Below are 20944 nucleotides of genomic sequence, written 5' to 3'. Positions count from 1 at the left end.
GGCTCACGATGACTCATCGGCGGTTCTGACAGACATCCATCGCAGTAGGGTTTCTTTTTGTTCTGTATAATTTAGTTCTTAGCTTTTGGACTGCATTTCGATACCTATGCTCTGGTTATGTGTGTATTTATACTCTAACCCTTTCTCGCATACTTATATACCAGTCTAGTGTAGATTAGCTAGTTGGTTTTTATTTACTCACATTTTTATATCACGTTTACTTCTGCACAGCGCACATGGCTACATCATCCTCACGTGACGGCCAGCATGCCTCGATTGGGGTCGGGGTGTGTCATGTAAAGAGGTTGTTGGAAATGTCTTATCCACCAGTATATTATATAAAGCCGACACCAACCGTTGACATAATAAGCCATTTTTGTAGTAATGCATAGGAAAGCGATCATTTTTGCAACTAAGATTTGGTTATGAATCAAATGTTCTTAAAAATATTGTGCCGAAATCATTTTTCTGACAATTTTGATCTTTATTTATTTTTAGGCTTAATTGTAGCAATGGTCCCTGAACTTTACTCTAAGTTTAATTTTAGTTTCGGAACTCTTATATTAGTTTTTTTTTAGTTATCAAACTTACCAATGGGTTGAAACATTAGCTTGTAAATATTAGGCAATGTGATTTCAAAGTTACTAGGGGATTGAATTGCAGCTAAACTTAAACAACTAACAAATCACATATTGAACTACGAAAAAAAATATTCTATTTTCTTACACACAAAAATCTGATTTTTTAAGATTTTATTCTTTTCTCATTTCTCATTTTAAATTCATTTTTAGTGATGTGAGATGGAGTTTCTATTATTACCAAAAAAAAAAGCCCAATAGTGCAACACTTGTTGAGTTCGATAATTAAAGAAACTAATATAAAAGTTCAAAGACTAAAATTAAACTAGGGATAAAGTTGAGAAACCATTACTAAGGTTTAGCCTTACTTTTTAAGGAAAACTAATGAAAAGCGTTTGAAAACTTTGAGTTTTAATGATAAGGACAAAATAAAGAGTAAAGTGAATAGTACCAATATTGACTTTTTAGTGTAAAAATGTGGTTTTTCGTTAAAGTGAACAGTACCGGGTGCTTTTCGTTAAAGTTCCCTATTTTTTATGGAAAACTAATGAAAAATGGTTGAAAACTTTGAGTTTTAACGATAAGGACAAAATAATGGGTAAAGTGAATTGTACCATGATTGACTTTTTTAGTATAAAAATGTGATTTTTCATTAAAATGAATAATACCTGGAGCTTTTCGTTAAAGTTCCATATTTTTATATCACGTGCTAAAAACAATAGTTCCCACTGACGCCACCAACCATTGAATTGCGGCCTCCATTTTCAAGGACTACATTAATCGATTTTCAATTTCAAATACCATTTTGATGATGAGGATCAATTTCAAAACTGTTTGTAATATAAAAACCCTTAAAGAAACTAATATGAAAATTCAAAAACTGAAAATTGAGAAACCATTACTATAGATAAGCCTTATTTTTAAGGAAAACTAATGAAAATGGCTTGAAAACTTTGAGTTTTAATGATAAGAACAAAATAAAGGGTAAAGTGAATAGTACCATGATTGACTTTTTAGTGTAAAAATGTGGTTTTTCGTTAAAAAATGAACAGTACCGGATGCTTTTCGTTAAAGTTCCTTTTTTTTATATCACGTGCCAAAAACAATAGTTCCCGCCGACACAACCAATCATTGACACAGCGCGACAAACACATAGCCCCCAGAAATGGAAAAAAACTAAACCATCACTCTCACTCCTCACTCGACGCATATTTTATTACAGGCACTTCATCATCACAAATCGTCCGCATTCAAAATTGATCGGTCCTTCTCGTTCTTCATCCACACACTAAAAATCCAGAAGAACACACACAAGATTTAATTCAAATGGCTCTGGTACCGTCGTCTTCAGCGTTGAACCACACCCCTCTGATCGCGGAGGTCGACATGGGAGCTGACTACTCCGCCCCCACCGTCCGCGCCACCGTCTTCCAAGCCTCTACCGTCTTCTACGACACCCCTGCCGCTCTAGGTCCCTTTTCTCTCACACCCCCACCAACTCTTTTTATTTACTTCATTTTTCTTCTCACTGTTTGTGTTTATGTTGCTTTCCTAAATTCAATTCAGAGCTTCTAATTTCAATTTGGGTTTTGGGTTTTGGGATTTGGAATTTTTCCAGTTCATTGTTTCAGATTCTTATTAATTTCGAGTAAACTTTGACAAATTGAAAGACTTTCCTTAGTTCTTAGTTTAATGACTATGCAAATTAGTGTGATCCAATGCTGCCTGCTCAAAATTGTTGTGGTTGTATATATTTTTACTACTTGTTTTGTGGAAATATCGTTTGCTAATATGATTTAGTGTAGGTTGTAAATTTGCTCCATACAGTTTGAGATTGATTCGTCTTGTTTGAACTCAGTTTGTAAAAGAAATGAGCTGAGCTCAAACAAAATGTTAGGCTCATATGATCTTTAGCTTCACTATACTCGATCATAGAGCTCAATAAGACTTGGTGTATCACATGGAATGAGGCAGCTCAAGACGTTGATCATTTTTCTTCGTTTCCAATTGCATTAAGATTGTGGCAAAAAATTTATCCTTATGAGGATTCCCTATTGATCATTCAGACTTTCAGGGCGTGAGTGGGTTGATTGAGGAACAAGGAAATACTTAAGACTTCTATACTTTCTGTTTGAGTTAATATTTGAATTTTGGGCTGCAAGTGTGTGGAAGCCCAAAGACATCAATTAAAGGAAGACCTGCCCAAAGCCCAGCATTAGGCCCAATGACAAGTTGGCGTCTTCCCATTAATGCATAGGCCATGTGCCTATGATTTAAGTGTTAAGTGATGGGGACAAACTCACAATCAGCCAAAAAACACTTTTCGGTGGCAATACAAGTAAAAAGATGTTGACTCACTACTCTTCAACAACTTTTGAGCAAGAGCAAAGCTACTACAGTCGGGCTAATCTGCCTATAAAAGGAGGAAGAGGCCTCAGAGACAATGACACTCAACCAATTAAACAAACAAACATACATACTCTGCTCTCAAGCCAAATTTGCATCTAAAAGCTGTAATCAGCCTAGATCTCAATCCTTTTCAAGATCATCCTCCACAAAAGCCATCTTTTGTCTAGTTTAGAAGCTCTGCTATCACCCCTAGTGGCGTAGTATTGATTCCCTCGTGTAAACTTGTTTACCATCCATCCCTTCTTAGCATATAAAGCCTGTAAACTCAAAGAGAAGTGATTGCAAGAAGTTCAACCTTGCCCGACAAGCTCAAAGCTCTTTGTTCGTTTTATAAGTTAATAGATCTACTACTTAATGTATTCTCTAGCATGTATTCAAGTCATATCCATCTGTTTTCCTACTTTGAGAGTCTCATTTGTGCCTGGATCTGCTCACCTTAATGAATATGCCTTCATTTAAAACCAATCAAGAACCAAGTAGATGACTTAAAGGGATCTGGACTTCCCTCACTCGAACATACAAGACTATGAACTGAAAGTCCTTGGTCACAAGGCAAGAAAAAGAACTTAATGTGGACTTAACCCATCCACAATAATCCTTTGATAACAAGAAGTCTAAGTAACTTGGGGCTTAAGTAATCGACTAAATACACTTGTTCTACGATACCAGTGGCATGCCTAACACTCAGTTAGTTTTGATTGTGAGCCTTAAGGCCTACACCTAAGGCTTGAAGGAAATATTTGTGAAAACAAGTTCATGTGAGCAACATCTACAACATGAAATTAACAATTAAAGGCGGAATCATGCTTGTATGCACTCAAAAACAAAACTTTACCCATGAAATTCAAGGCCTAGTAAGTGTGGTGAACCAAGACTCAACTCAAGAACAAAGTGAGTTGAGAAATATTATACCTTTATTGACTCTTCTTTGCATAAGCAAAGGCTAATCACCCAAGAGATAAGGCCTTCAATCCTTACTTCTTAGCTCCATGGATTTCTTGGATGTGGATGGTAGAATGGATTCTCCAAGTTCCCAAAATAGAGAACCTATAAGTCTCCACACCAAGAAGAGTATTGATGAAGAGATGAGTGACCTAGAGGAAGTAAAATTGCTAGCTAATTTCCTCTAGGGTGGCCAGCCTCTTAGAGAAAAAAGAGAGCTTTGTGTTCTCATCTTTTCTCCAAAAGAAACCCTAATGATGAAATGTTATAAAGTTCTTTATATAGTCCCTTCAATTAAGTGACAAAAGAACCAAAACCCTTCATCCTCTAATGTGGCCGGCCTTAAGGGTTTATTAAGATTTCAAGCCCTTTGTGTATTCAAGTTGTCATACAACTTGAGTTAATGGGCTTGACATTCAAACCGTATTGGGCCTTGCGGCCCAAAATTAACCCGAGGTCTATAACGAACTTATTCATTTGATTAATTAACATATTAATTAATCCTAGCCATAAATAATTAAACCATTTAATTATCCTTACACATCTTCATTATTTCTTCAATCTCTACCTTACACGGTGTACGATCCATTAGGTTCCTTTTAGCGAGGCAGTGGGCGATTAGAACTCTTCAAATCGATTGTGAATTAAAACTTACTTTCAATTCTCCCTTTCGTGATTACACACCTTTAGGGCTTCCACAAACCATGAGTGACACCTAACAGTATATCATGGCTACCCAAGCTAATCAAAAGAGGTGGAGAACCTAATTAGTTTAGGATTACAATGCAATACGGTCTTTCTCCAATACAATACTCTTGACCACATTGTTTGGTTTGATAGTTTATTCATGTCTACTATCCAATGTGATTCTCTTACTTATATGATTACCTTGAATGTGATTTGGAACGACTTCCTAAATCTCATTCATACTCTGGCCAGAGATTCTTAATCATATCATAGAGTATTCTCCTTCAAACAGTTTAAAGGTTAGAGATCCCTTGTTGCGCATTCACTTGCCTCCATGGCTAAGTGGCTTAACTCCAACTATATCGTGGACACCCTCTAACAGAGTGACTTTGACATAGTCAAACATCAAGGACCTAACCACAAGACAACTATGATGCCTCAGGTCAAAGGACTACTTTGCATTATCTCAACCATGAGTTCTCATGTAACATGAATATGAAAACTCCTTGTTGATCATGTTTAGTGGACTCGTTCTCTATTGAGCACATACATGCTTGTCTTGGTGTCAGTCACACCAATGACTCGAGACCAGTCATTCTCATTAAGAGAAAACATAGCACGTACTGATCTTAACGAACCGTTAATGCCCAATTGGCAATCCTATGATTAGGAACGTTTAGGATATGTATACAAAAAAGAATGGTCTCATGAATCTAAGTTCTTTAGTCACATTCTCCCAATTACATATTCCTTGGACTTATTGTTTAAGCATATAACATTGATATGAGACGGCTTAAAACAATAATCTTTGCCCTTTATATTAAACTAGATTAGTTTAACATGTGAAATGTCCGTAAAGTATCATCATATGATTGGTTTTAGGGCACATTTCCAACAAGGCCCTACAAAAGGCATCTTTCAAAACTAACTATATCCTCTTCTTGCATTACATCAGCAAGCAAGAGCCCAACTACACATCCAAAGTGCCAAGCCCTTGGGGAGCTGTGCTGAGAACCGATGAGCCATATCTTGAGAAATCTTCGCCCGAACATAGTTTTGGCACGCCTGGTAGGACCACATTAGTCTTGTATGCCAAGAAGAAAAAGGAACGAGAAAACCTTCAGGTGGAACACAGAGTACAAGCTACCCTAGTCTCTACCAAAATCAAACATGGTAGACCACATAGAGAACATTCCCTCCTTACAAGGACCAGCTGTTTTGAGAAACCCAACCTTATCTGAGAAGTCAGAGGGAATGGTGTTAAGGAATATAGAGAAGATTTCCTTAGAAACCAGGGGAGAAGTCAGCAAACTCTGTTCTTTAACAAAGAGTTTGCAGAAGCAACTAGATCTGGAGTATTCTACTCCAAAAAATGGTTATGTGAGGGGAGCAAGCCTCGAAGAAGAACCAATTATTCCATTCTTTCCTTTGCTCGAGGAGAAGAATGGTAAGGATAAAAACAAGGAAGAATCTAGCACTAGTGGGCCAGTGTTGGAGGAAATCCTAGAAGCGGAGTTGCCCGACCCTTCACTATTTTCATTTAATAATAGGGGGCAGGGCAGTCAAGAAAGAATGAAGTATGGGATGCCCCAGTTGATCGGGGAATCCAATGGAAAAGGCGGGCCTATTAAGCCAGATAAACCTCTTCCTTATAGGCCTCTACCATTGGCCAGTAAGGGAGAGGATGCCAAGTGGAGGAAGCTCGATACAAGAAAAAAGCCTTTCTCGGGCAATGATCGTAACCCGAAATGGGAACCCCTCATACTCTTCCTGATAATACAGCTCACCAACAGCTCAGGGATGAGTTAGCCGAGTTAAGGAGGATAGTGGCCCAGAATGCTCAGCCACAAGCTCGCTCGCTGTTTAAGATCACTTATCAGAAGCCTTATCTTGAGTACGTTGATGAGCATAGCCCTTTTCCAGTCAACTTCAAGATGCCCGCATTCCCAACATTCATCGGAGAATATGGTAATGTGTCTTCCAGATATCACATTTTAAGTTCTCTAATCAATGTGGCATTTGAAAACAATCCTAACTACAAGTTGAGATTGTTTGGGAACTCCTTGGTGGGCTTATCATCTCAGTGGTATTCTTTGTTGCCCCCTAATTCTATTGCCAAATAGGGGTAAATGGAGATGGCATTCCACCAGCAGTTTTATAGGGTCGAGCCCGAGATGTCTATCAATGACCTTGTGGAGGTGAAGCAATACGAGCATAAGTCTATAGAAGACTTTATGGTAAGGTTCATGAGGACGAGGATGAGGTGCCAGTTCCTTATAAATCATGCATAGATCATATCCATTACTCAAAAGGAATTGAGATTACCTTTAAGGAAGAAGTTTTATGACGTGAAGTTCAATGAGCTGCAAAAGTTGGTAATTGTGGCCACCAAGTATGAGAAGTTGTTACTGGAAGAACAACAAGTAAAGCGTTCGTCTAAAGTGCCTCCTTTCTACAAAAGCAAAATTGCTATTTACCAAGTGGTGTTTGAAGAAGAACCATAAAAGAATAATGGCCATGAAGGAGAGAGAATGAACTTGTGCGCAGCGGAGATGATTACCCATTTCAAACCTTTGACTGTTAAAGGGTTAGTCCAGCCAGTAAAGGACCAAAAAGTGGTCATGAATGATGGTGGATTTGTCCCCATGAAACCCCCCAAGTACCAAAGTTATTCCTTTGACTTAACCAAGGCCACGAAGATCTATAAGAAGTTGGTTCGGGCAAGGGTGATCATGCCCGACAACGCCAAAAAACTGCCCAAGCCTAAAGAACTGAAAGGCAAAAGGTATTGCAAGCTGCATTACACTTTCAATCACTCCATAACCAACTGTGTCCAGTTCAGGGACTGGATACAAGACCTTATAGTAAAGGGAAAGTTGTTGGAGAAACCACAGGCCAACATGATGATTAACACTGACCCCTTCCCAGAAGTCTTAATAAACATGATCAACCATACGTGGGCTGAGAAGGGGAAAGGAAAAGCTACCTAGGAGGTGAAAGCAGAACGAAGGCAAGTTGATAGGCCAGCTGAGGGAGCCATAAAGTTGCCTGAGAAACCCAAGGCGGCCATAATCAAAAAATGGGTATTGTGCAGTAGATGCCAATGTGAGTGTGAGTTGGAAGTCCCAGCATCAGGAACCATTATTGATCAGGAACTAATCAAGAGAACAGAGAAAGAAAAGCAGGAAGCCCGTAGAAATGTCATTCGGGCAACTAAGAGAGAAACCTCTAGGAATGTTTTCCAAAGGTTGGGAGGAGACTCCTAACCAAAGGATTTATCAGAAGTGTTCAGAAATTACAAAGCTTCTGAAAAGGTAGAGGATAGAAAGGCCAAGGTGCCATGATGGGTGGATGAGAGGTCACCCCAACCAAGCTATGTTGGTGGAGATGTCAGAGTTAAGGGGAAAACCGTAAATCCAGTCACAAAGAAGAATCTTGCCCGACTCGGGCGAAAATGGTATGTGGTCAGAAAGGATGGGAGACATGTTAAAGAAATGAGAGCCTCCATGATTAGAAGAGTCCAGAGGCAACATAAAGCCCACATGAACTCATTAAAAGTCCCCACTACATTAGAAACCTCAGAAAATGTAAAGTTTGAGAATGTACCCGATAAGGGAAGAAATCAACTCTATTAGAGAACCAAGTAAGAGGTGGAGAAGGCTAATAGCAAGACCGAAGAAGAAAGAGACCATGTGCTGCAGAACCCTCATCCCGGGAAATACAAAATCTTAAGAAGAGCTCAAGAGGACATGGTGATGATGCCAACCCCAAGATGGAGCCCAGAACCAATATGCTTTGGAACTATCTCACCTGAGAGGGGGTTGTCCGTACCATTGTCGGTTGATACTTTCTCCGAAGTTCCAAAACAAATGCCAAACTTTGGCATAACCTGGGAAGAGAAGGTGCCCGAGCTGAGGCTGCCAAAAGAAGCACAGGCCTGGTTAGATGAGTTCATGAACCACATTGGGGGCAAAAATGAAAACTTATTCGGACCTAGCAAGTTCCACGTAAACATGACCTATGTTTTATCAACCATGTTTTATGCTAAACATGATCAACCTGCCACAATGGAGAGTGACTACTTAGCAACAGAACCTATAATGGCACATGTTAGTGTTGAAGAGGCGGGAAAAAAGGAGTCAGACAGAGTAGATCTTCCCGAGCCCACAAAGAGAGAGCCCGAGAGAGTACACAGATATGATAGTCTTCAGTCATTCGAGTTTCGCCATGGCTAACCATTTTAAACCCATTTATGTAATTGCTCATCTGGAGGGAATGCCCTTCAAGAGGGTTTTGGTTGATGAAAGAGCCACAATCAATGTGTTGCCTTTCAAGCAGATGAAGAGGGTATGTAAAAGTAAGGAGGATCTTATCCCCACAAACTTAACAGTTTCCAGTTTCTCTTGAGCCATCACCAAAACTCATCAGAGTCTCTCGGTGCCATCCACCTTGCATCAACAAGTGGCAGTCTACCACGAAGGGGGAGCTATGAGACCTAGATTTTGGGAAATGGTAAAAGCCAAGTTACGACCATTCCTTCCCACTGCCAATGTAGCAGAAGCCAATTTTTACAATCCTAGCATTGGGATTCTTCAATGTTTCAGATCTGATAAGAACGACTGCCCAACTAAGGTGACGGCCCAAAAGCTTTTGGAACAAAGGTTGTTCCTTACAAGGGAAGAATGGGACCGACCCCATATTGTCCCAACTCCCTAACACTAGTAATGTCAGAACAAAGAAGAAAGGACTAGGTAGTTGTAGTCAGGTCCTTAATCCAAAGACTGTTAGTGTATGGAAAAGAGAGAAAAGCACAGGATAAAGGGAAATATTACTTGACCAAATTAGGGAAAACTGGCAAGGACATCCAGTTAGTATTAAGTGTTTAAAAGAAATGACATCCAACTGTCTAGGGGTTAGAAATTGTTATATTAAAAAGAGTTAATAATTTCAAAAATAAGGTGAAGTCAAATGAGGCAATAAGAATTTCAATATAATGCAAGAAGTGAAACAAGTCAAGTTAAAAGAAGTATATTTTAGAAAGGATTACATTTGATCCTAACCTAACAAATGTACATCTTCACCCAGAGTAATTATTCTGAAGTAATAAGTCTGTATAAGTGTGAAAATTCTGGTAGGCTCGGCCAAAACAGTGTCGCTATTGATAAGTTGAGATTCGGCATCTTTCAGTTCGATATTGGCCTTCTTCACTCCTTCAATTTGCTGCTGAAGCTTGCCAAGGAAAGTCGCTTGTTTGGCATTCAACACAACAAGTTGCTCCTCTAACTTCTATATATCAGAAGACACCATTTTGATCCTCTCCTCCGTGACTGAGCCTTCATCCATTAGCTGTTGAATTTGAGTTGAAGTACTGGATTGTTTCTCCTTGAAGCACTTTACTTGATTGGCTTGCCTCTCAGCCCAACTCTGCTACTTTCTAAGAGCCCTCAAGTTCTTGAAATATGAGAAAAATTATTCGTACTGAACTCTTGATAGTTGATCGGCCTTTAAAAGGTCGGTCACGGCTTTCTTTACATCATGGAGGGCTTTGAGGCTGAAAAATGCTGAGAAATCCTTCCTAGACCATTCTCGAAAGACTCGACGTTGATCTTGAAGACCTGAAGATTCAGATAGGTGCTTTGAAGATCTTAACTTTGTCTTAAGTTGCCCAAATTCTTTAAAAAGCTCAGGTAGAGATACTATCAAATGAACCGGTACAAGAAAAGAAGGTCGTGCTCCAACTACTTCAGATGGTGCAGCAATGGAGGAAGTTTCAACAGAGGGGGGAGCCTAAGAGATAGAAGTAATGGTGGTCTTGGTCTTCTTCTTTAGCCTTAGGATAGGAGTCCCTGTGACTCCAGAAGCTAGAGGAGGTCGGGGAAGTTTTGTTTTGCGAACAAAACATGGTGGTGACTTACCCGAACCTTCCCCAAAGCCCTGTTGCAACCAAGGGAGAAGAGTTGAGAAAACATTTATAATTCAGAATGGAGGAAAGTAAGACAAGAGAGATCAATATACCTGGGTTGAGCCAGGAGCCAAGGAAGGAGATGGAGGAGAAGTTGTTTCTTTTAGTTGTGGAGAATGACCATCTTTGCTTGTTAAGGAGGAAGGAATAATGCCTGAGCCCTTACCTAAGGTTTGTAGACATCAAAGAGAACAAGTGTCAAAATGATAGTTTGCAAAAAACGAGAAGCGAAAGTTTAGATAATGGTATACTTGAAGTTGAAAGATGAGTACTTCAGAAACAACAACTGCATCAGAAGACTATACCCGAGAAGCTCGTAGGCTAGTCACCTTTGAGACCACGGGGTCTCAAGGACTACGGGCTCCCCAAAAGCAAACATAGCTGGTTGATGAAATGTTTGTGCTGGGGAAGGCTACAAATGTCAAAAGAGGATAAGTAAAGAAGAAGAATGGAACTCTGAACATAAAAAGGATAATATAAGTACTTACTAGGTGACTATTATCTTCCACAAAGTGTAGCAACTTCCCAGTGCTTGGATCAAACTGGGAAGTAGGAGCCACCACTAGTGGAGGAGAAGCTGAAGGAATAAAGGTAAAACTATGCCAAGCAGAGGAAGCTGCCTCTCCGACCTTAGCTTACAAAAGTAAACAAGTGTTAAAAACTCCATGATTGTTAAAGATACAAGTACAAAAAGAAAAGATATACCTTTGAAGACTTAGCCTAAGGGCGAGAAGTTTGTACCACTCGGGCTGGAAGTGAGGAGGCTTCGGGCGGAGAGATTTTTCCTTCCCTTATGGCCTATTTTAGAAAACAGGTAGAGAGTCAGAAAAAGAATAGAAAAGAAAAGGGAAGAACCCAAAGGAATAAAATTTAAGATCCGAAATGTACCTCCAGTTCTTCCAGGATGAAACCTTGTAGGTTTTTAGCTTTTTGATATATCTCAGCCCACAGTCGGTCCTCCTTTGAAGCGATAGTAGGCTTTTTAGTCGTTTGAGGCCCTAGAATAAAAGAAAATAGAGTTGTCAACTTTCATCACGAAGTTGTGAATAAGGATGAAGGAATAAAGCAAGATTTACTTACTGGAAGCTTTATGTTTCTTTCTACCCACGCCCACCTTAGCTACTGGAGTAGAAGACTTTGAGGCTGTAGAAGTATGTGCCCTCGTCTTTTTCTTTGTTGGAGCTAGCCGCGCTTCGGGCTCAAACTCTGAAGTCTCTACCACCTTTGCCTGTGTCTGTCGTGTAGCTCGGGACTCAACTACAAGTTCAACTTCGTCCTCAGAATCTCCAAGTAATTCAAATACATCTCTGCCCTTTCCAGTACCTCTCCTTTTTGCTTCAGCTACTGCTTCTTGAAGGATGAGGGCATTTATGGCATCTTTATCTTGCCCGATGACCACCGTTGTGGGGTTGCTTTGGGCTGAAAGTACAAAGGAACCAAGAGTAGAGTTAGAGAGGGCATATTTGTGAAGATTTCAAGTTAAATGAGAAAGAAATACTTATTAAAAGGAGTTGATTCTTTTGATGAATCATTTCCTTTCAATCTTCAAGCTCAGTTAATTTTGGATAGGACTTGATGAATAATCACTTAAAGAGACGATCATGAGCTTCGCGCAGGTCTCCTCCATATTTCTTAGTCCATTTTGTTTCCCACCAAGATGAAAAGCTTGAAGTACATTCGAAGTTCAGAGCCATGGGCTTTCGGGCAACCTTGCTCATGACCTCAAGACTGCGTCGAGCAGCTTGAAAAGTGACTTCGGGTGGGGAATGAAGACGATAGGAAGTGCCATATTGAACAGAGTAAAAAAAGGGAACTGGAATGGCTTGCCTAAAGCCCAGTTTCCTACTACAAAAGTTTGGATGATAAACTTCTAACCCGCACTCATAGTGGTCACTCCTCACACCCTAAGCCAAATCTCTTGATTGGATGCAGCTAATAAATCTCTCTTTACAAAGGGGACTAGCATCTTTTCCAAAATCGTCCTGGAAGGCCTGGTCAGTGAACCAAGGATATCTCCTTAGGGTCGAGGCCCCCAATTCCATATCTGCCTGAGTCCTGCAGACCCTGAAGAAATAAAGACAGGCGAAGATAGAGTGATTGGTTAGAGAAGTTTCGGCTAAAATTCAAGTAGGGGCCACTCATTCTGGAAATTCTAGGTTGGGAGCCCGAAGCTTAGGGAAATAACATTGAAGCCAAAGCTGGATCATCCAAGATAGACCATTGAGGTTGGTTTCGAACGGTTCACCCTTTGTAATTTCATACAAGAGATGATAGAGATGAGCAAGAAGAAAAAGGCTCGTGGCTACATTGTCAAAATTATGAAGAGCCTCTACTAGAGGAATCCATTCCACCTTCACTCCTTTAGATTTATTTAGGAAGACATGTTTGTTAAGCCAGTAGAGGAAAAAGTACATATGTTCCTGATCTCTGTTAGCATTGGATGAAGAAGGGCCAAAATCCTTCTTAACAAACGGGATAAAACCCTTGAATGAAGTCCTATAACTCTTGAAAGTTGCAGAGTTGTACTCTAAACGAAGGAAGGGTGGAAAGCTGCTCAAGCTCTCAGCAGTTGGGAAAGAGGAAAAGGCCTAGTCATAGGTAACATCCACAATTCTGCCCGAGGGCCTTAGCCCGAAAACCTAAGCCATGTCTAGGATGGTGGGGGACATAGGGCTCATCCTAAAGTCGAAAGTGTTGGTGCCCGAGTTCCAAAAGATGAGTGCAGTTGTCAGCAGTCACAGTTGATTTGGATAACATTATCAATTCATAAATTTCATTTTTCATCGATTTTTTCTTAAAGATTGGCTCGAGCTTGTTAATCCATTACGTTCATCCTTCATCCTTCATCAAAGGGAAGCCACGATGGTGTTTCAACCATTTAGAGGACGAGATGCTCGACATAGCCTTAAATGGGTTAGTGGTCAACCACTTCTCTTTGGGCATGTTGTTTTCAATAGCAATTGGGACTTGAGAAATCCATGCAGGCCCCAAAGAATGCACTCATCCTTCTTCGAAAAAGAGTTTAGTGTGCAGGCCTGCCCGAAGGCTATGAAGGCCATTCAGCAAGCGGCGCATGGTAGAAATGCCTTCGCCAGTTTCCCAGGGGGGTTGGGATCGAGCAGTTGTTTTTGGTGCCACTAAATTTTAAACTGAAGTTGGGATTGGGATAGCAAGAAGAAGTTTCTAAAGATTCGAGAGTTTGAAATTTCTAGGTTGCTTTGCCAAAAAGATTAAATGAAGGTAATATAGGGGAGCAGTTAGCTAACGGTGGAGTTCGTAGTGCAAGGGGTTTTAGATAAACCAACGGTTGCTTTAAAAAGGCACAAGTTCTAAGTGGAGGCATGTGACGTTTGTTTAATGTGTGACGGCTATTTAATCATTATTAGTGCCTGGGATTGCAGCCTTAACAATGATTAAAGGGGGCATTGTTTGAGTTAATATTTGAACTTTGGGCTATAAGTATGTGGAAGCCCAAAAACATCAATTAAAGGAAGACCTAAACGAAGCCCAGCATCAAGACCAGAGACAACTTGGCGCCTTCCTATTAATGCATAAGCCATGTGCCTATGATTTAAGTGTCAAATGATGGGGACTAACTCACAATCAGCCAAAAAGCACTTTTCGATGGAAATACAAGTAAAAAGTTGATGACTCACTACCCTTCAACAACTTTCGAGCAAGAGTAAAGTTGTTGCAGTCAGGCTAACTATAAAATAAGGAAGAGGCCCCAAAGACAAGGACACTCAACCAATCAAACAAACAAACATACAAATTCTGCTCTCAAGCCAGATTTGCATCTAAAAGCTGTAATCAACCCAGATCTTAATCCTTTTTCAGGATCATCCTCCACAAAAGCCATCTTTTGTCTAGTTTAGAAGCTCTGTTATCACCCCTAGTGGTGTAGTAGTGATTCCCTCATGTAAACTTGTTCACCATCCATCCCTTCTTAGTATATAAACCCTATTAACTCGAGAGAAGTGATTGCAAGAAGTTTAACCTTGCCCAACAAGGTGAAATCTTGCTCAAAGCTCTTTGTTTGTTTTATAAGTTAATAGATTTACTGCTTAATGTATTCTCTAGCATGTATTCAAGTCATATCCATCTGTTTTCTTACTTTGAGAGTCTCATTTGTGCCTGGATTTGGTCACCTTAATGAATACACCTTCATTTAAAACCAATCAAGAACCGACTAGATGACTTAAGGGGATCTGGACTCCCCTCAGTCGAACATACAAGACTATGAATTGAAATTCCTTGGTCACAAGGCAAGAAAAAGAACTCAATGTAGACTTAACCCACCCACGACAATCCTTTGATAACAAGTAGTCAAAGTAACTTGGGGCGCAAGTAATCAACTAAATACACTTGTTTTACACCTGCTATACTGAGATAGCAGTGGCAAGCCTAGCACTTAGTTAGTTTTCATTGCGAGCCTAAAGGCCTACACCTAAGACCCTACAAAGGCACCTTTCAAAACTAACTATATCCTCTTCTTGAAGTAAATTAGCAAGAAAAAGCCCGACTACACATCCAAAGTGCCAATCCCTTGGAGAGCTGTACTGAGAACCGAGGAGCCCTCTCCGGAGAAATGTTCGCCCAAACACTTTCCTTGCATGATTAGCTCTTGAATTCTAAGAGAGGGATTTGCACTATGTTATGGAGAAAACTTGGGGAGAAATAATAGCGTAGTCACAACTCACGAGGAAGCACTTTTTTGGGAGGTTGCAATAGATACTTGTTCAGATGTGGGCACAGAATATGATTTCGGTCTTACCAAATTTGACTAACTGAAGAAACCGCAATGGCTAACAGACCACATGTTCATTTGTTGAATGGGGTAAACCACATGGGGGTTGCTTGTGTTGGAATATATTAGTATTTTAGGTATTATATTGTTTGGGTTATCTTGTAAGTTTAGTTTGGGCCTAGCCTGATACTATTAGGGTTAGGTTTGTTTGCTATAAATATAATGTTTTGTAGCTCTGTGGAATAAGTCATTCACAATGTAGCCTCTTGGAGTTTTGTAGCCGTTCCAGCATTCTTATTTGTTTAATAATATTCTTAATATTTTGTAGTCTTGGTTATCGCGCATTCTGATATTCAACTTAGTATCAGAGCAGGTTTAATCATTCAGGTTTAATCTGTTTCTGTTCGTATCTATTTGTTTGTCCTATGCCATTTACGTTTAGATTGTTTAGTTACTATTTTTGTTAAGAAAACAAAAATTGAATCAGTTATTGGTGTTTGAGTCGCACCGCCGGAGACTGGTCTCACCGGAGCGGAGCCGATGCCTGATGTCTGAAGTTTGAACATGTTGTTGTGTAGTTTGGATCTCAGATATGTTGCAACCATCACATGTTGCTGATCTGCACCTTGAACTGCCGCAAATCCTCATCGATTTGCTGCAACTTCACGCTGAACCCGTAAACGCGTCTACCCACCACCACACTGCTCATTCTCACTCTCACCCAGACCCGCAAACCCTATCTGCACACTACCGCTGCAACCAGAAACCTAGCACATTTGTGGTCCGAATCCACCCCGCCGCCAAGCCATCCAATCACGCCTCCACCATTGCCTGAAATCCCGCTGCTGTGTATTGCTTCCTCGCCTAAAAAGCCTGCAACCATACCTCGGAGTTTGAGTTCAAAATGTTGGTCTGCACTTATTTTGCACACAGTTTGCTAACGTGAACCAAAGAAAGAGAATGGAGTTGAAGGTTGGGCCCTTGTTAATTGAAGCCTTGCCAATCACTAGAGTGCTTGGAACGTGTGACCACTCGAGTGATAGGTTTTGTTTTTGTTTGTTTGTAGTTACAATTGAAATATAAAAATCTCATCCGTTTAGTGACGGGTTCTTTCCATACTCTCAATGCTAGTCAATCTGAATCAAAATCAATTTGCCAACAAGAATCAGTTTGCCAGTTTGACAGTCAAGTCAAGTTCACCAATCAAGTGGAGTCAAGTCAAGTTCACCAATCAAGTGGAGTCAAGTCAAGTCAAGTCAAGTTTACATGTCTGTCAGTCCGCCTAACGGAGTCAGTCTACATCTGCTTGTTTGCAAACTCATGTCATATATCGCCATGAGTTTGACGGGCGTGTTGGAATATATTAGTATTTAAGGTATTATATTGTTTGGGTTTTCTTATAAGTTTAGTTTGGGTCTAGCCTGTTAGTATTAGGATTAGGTTTATTCGTTATACATATAATGCTTCATAGCTCTATGGAATAAATTATTCACAATGTAGCTTCTTGGAGTTTTGTAACCGTTCCTGCATTCTTATTTATTTAATAATATTATTATTATTTTGTAATCTTGGTTATCGCGCACACTGATATTCAACTGCTTGTACATTTCCCAACATATTTTTGTTTTAGGATCCTATACAAGACTAATGCAAATCCGGTGCTTGGTCAAGCTGACCTATTGAAAAGAATATGCATAAATTGCTAGCCATAATTTCCGAAGTGTAATTATTAATTTCTTTTTATCTTTTTAATTTCTGAATGGTAAATAAACTTTCGAGATATCAGATATTTAGCCCAGTTTAGCTGCATTCGTGTTTCTTAGTTAGATTGAAGATGTTCTGTTTTTTGGTGGTTCTGATTTCTGATTGTGTGCATAGATAAGGCTGAGAGATTATTGGCTGAAGCGGCTGGGTACGGAGCCCAGCTGGTTGTGTTCCCTGAAGCATTTGTGGGTGGTTATCCCCGTGGGTCGAATTTTGGCGTTGTCATTGGGAACAGAACAGCTAAGGGTAAAACTACTTTGTTTCTTTTTCTTTCTTGATGATTTCATCCATTGGTTATGCGTAAGAAACTGCAATAAATTGAATTCATTAGAATTGCCAGTGTGATTGAGTGGTGGATTGAAATGAAGTCGGTGCAGCGAAATGTCAGTTGGTGGTTAAACTTCAAATTCATCTATTAGTTGCTATAAGTTCTTTTTTTCCGATGAAAGTTATATTCTAGAGAAAAATTGATTCTATTGAATACTTACATTTTGGTGAGAACTCCGATGAATGTTCGGATGCCAAAACAACAAAAACGAGAAAAAAAGACTTGCAAGTTTTTCTTCTTATTTGTTGGTTAGACTATTATTTCTTCTGTTTCACATGTCAAAGAAGTTCAGAAAAGAACCTTAATTCATTGGAAAATGGTTTCTCAGTGCATTGACTCGCATCTTAACTATTTTTACTTGGCCAAAAGGATGCCGGTGGTTGACTTGAGAAATACGGGCCTATTTATTCTGCTCTTCATGACTTAATTGTGGCCGCTAAAAAGGGACACTAGTGGTTCATGTCAGGCTCTCTCTCAGCGAAACATTCTACACCACTATTTTGCAAGTGGATGTTATCAACTAAATTTTGTTGGAAGTATCTCAGTTTGCTTATTGTTTGATATATGGAATTCAAATCTTGTTACGCAAAGTGTTAGTAACTTTACTGAGGCATGCTATCATATTTTGATCTTAAATCAATATGCAGGCGGACAATGTATTCTAAAACTGTCATTGTTTGACCTAAGTGCATTCTACGAATAGAATTGTGAACATACAATATGTAGTTTCACTTTTTTTATTAACCAATGCAGGTCCTGAAGTTGATCGATTGGCAGCAATGGCTGGAAAGTACAAGGTATTCTTGGTAATGGGTGTGATAGAGAGTGATGGATATACACTCTATTGCACTATTCTGTTTTTTGATTCTCAAGGTTGCTACTTGGGAAAGCACCGAAAAGTGATGCCCACAGCACTGGAGCGGATCATTTGGGGATTTGGAGACGGATCTACAATTCCTGTGTTTGAGACTCCAATTGGAAAAATAGGTGCTGCCATTTGTTGGGAAAATAAGATGCCACTTCTAAGGACAGCAATGTATGCTATAGGTTCGTTATCTGAACAGGAAAATTTGAAATATCACACTTAATTAAATATTTTGGCTCACTTTTTTGAATACTTCAGTTTTCTTCGAAGCTATTTCTTCAATTTTTTTTTCACTTCTTATTTTGGTGTTCATAATTACATTATTTAAGTTTAGTGTTATATGAATGGAGGATGGCCTTTCATGGGCAGTGCACTAGGATCTGGGTTTCTCATTTTACTTCTGGGCTATAGCCCTGTTTGAAACTTGCTTTCTTCCAGTTTTAATGCCCTGCCATGCAAGTTTGAGTTTCATATGTGGTGTTAACTTGAATACAGACCAGTATCAGGTCAAAAAGATTATTTGGCTCGCTAGGTAGTTAAGTATACTATTCTGCGATCTTTGTGTGGGGTTGAGTCAGTTTCTAGGTTCCTGGGCAATTGGTCTAGTATGTTGCTACTCAAACGACTCAAATTGAAATAAGACACGGGGTTGATTTACACTTCTTTCAAAAGACTTAAGAATAGTCTGCCAATATTTGTGGCATAATCTGGTTTTCCTTACCAAATTGGCATTTTACCATCCATTCAATACATGGTTTTTCCTAGCTACCTTCTTTTCCAACACAATGACTCAAGAACATCTGTAAGTGTGTTTATATCATATTTGGGCCTCAATTAGCCCTCTTGAATATATGTAAAGAGGAGGCTTGCCCTTATTCTATCCTATTCTATTGGGAAACCCCACCCTCATTTGAAAGAGGACTCTCATGGTAAACCCTAGACTCTCTATTCTCTCAAACTCCTGTACAAGGTGACCTACATTTGCATAGTGAAACAGAACTACACCAGCGTGAACGTAGCACAACCTCGGATGAACCATGATACATCTTTGTGTTCCTGTGCGTTTGTGTGATTTCACGGTCAGATCTAAATTGGTCCAACTTGATGCATCAACTGTTTTTTTAGTTCAAAACATTTTTTTACTCAACGTGAACATGAAAATTATGGTAGAAACAATGCATTTCTTGGTGGAGTTTAAAAAGTGTTCTTAGTACCACTTTGATACTATTATCTTTAGTACTGTGATTTGATGCAGGATGCTTTGTTTTGTGCAGGCATTGAGATTTATTGTGCTCCTACAGCTGATTCCAGGGATTTATGGTAATCATCAATGACTCATATTGCCTTAGAGGGTGGGTGTTTTTTCCTATCAGCCAATCCGTTCTGTCAAAGGAAAGACTACCCCCCTCCTCCAGAATATGTATTTGCAGGCACAGAAGAGGAACCTGCTCCAGATTCTGTTGTCTGTGCCGGAGGCAGTGTCATCATCTCACCGTCAGGGACTATTCTCGCTGGACCCAATTATGATGGGGAGGCACTCATCTCAGCAGATCTCAGTATGTCATATGCTTATTCTCTCCTAACAGCAATTAAGTATCTATATTGCAAGCTGTGCTGACATAATTTTGAGTTACAACAATCTGGCTTTGAGATATACCGGAAATTAGAAAAACTTCAACTTCGAGCGAAATTGTAGGAACCTCCTTTATATTTTCAGAAATTAAAGTACCCTCACAACCCATGATAGATTTCAGCACAATTTACTTACAGTTACTACATCTGCCTTTACAATATTTACTATATTTCGTCAGTTGCCTTTACAATATTTACTATATTTCGTCAGTTCGGATCTATCTAAACAGAAAACGAACTCCAGATGCATCAATTGATATGCAACCTTAATTTAAGATTTCTAGTAAAACGAGAACCCTAGTATAGTATGATAAGAAGTTTCTCTAAATTCCAATATGGCGGGGAAGCGCAATAGGGGTTTTAAAAATAAGAGGGATTTGAAAGTAAATGTTGGTATAATATACTGATAACATTCTGATCTTGGCTCTCTGTTGTTATGTGTATGGTGTGAGGCAATATGGTTTAATTGATAATATAGTTTGATTGATCCTTTCTCACACACGCACGTAGATTACAGTGGGTATGGTTTCAAGCTTTAGTAGAACTATTGTACTTCTAGCTCTTTTAAGTGAACCGAGCTCTGATTTTTTTTCTAATGACCAAATGTTGCATAGATCTTGGAGAAATAGCAAGGGCGAAATTTGACTTTGATGTGGTTGGACACTACTCACGGCCTGAAGTGCTAAGCTTGATCGTGAGGGACCATCCAGCAACTCCAGTTACATTCACATCAGCCTCAGCAAAGACCGATCGCGAAGTCTCCCATAAGTCATAATTGGATTTCATCAGTTCACCAACTGACAGTGGTTTGCAAAATGCCGGCCTGTTCAATAATAATAAGAAGACCCTTTTGTAGATATCATTGTTGATGTATTTCCAATGTAACCGGTCCGCCTTGATTTCGTATATGGTTCGCGTTCATCAAATGTGAATCGTTTTAACTCATTTGTACCGTAAAGAAGTTGCTACAGATGAAGTTTAATATGGTTCTGTACTTTGTTCATGTGTATGGAGATAAAGTTCATAAATA

General features: G+C 39.5%; 1 pseudogene; it reads left to right on the top strand.

Annotated features, from left to right (window-relative positions):
* Window positions 1-1758: 1758 nt before the first annotated feature.
* Window positions 1759-20942, top strand: LOC126591041 (bifunctional nitrilase/nitrile hydratase NIT4A-like; annotated as a pseudogene).
* Window positions 20943-20944: the final 2 nt, after the last annotated feature.

Source organism: Malus sylvestris, chromosome 11, assembly GCF_916048215.2.
Source record: "Malus sylvestris chromosome 11, drMalSylv7.2, whole genome shotgun sequence".
In the NCBI taxonomy this organism is placed as follows: Eukaryota; Viridiplantae; Streptophyta; class Magnoliopsida; order Rosales; family Rosaceae; genus Malus; species Malus sylvestris.
This window is presented reverse-complemented; position numbering and strand designations above follow the sequence as displayed.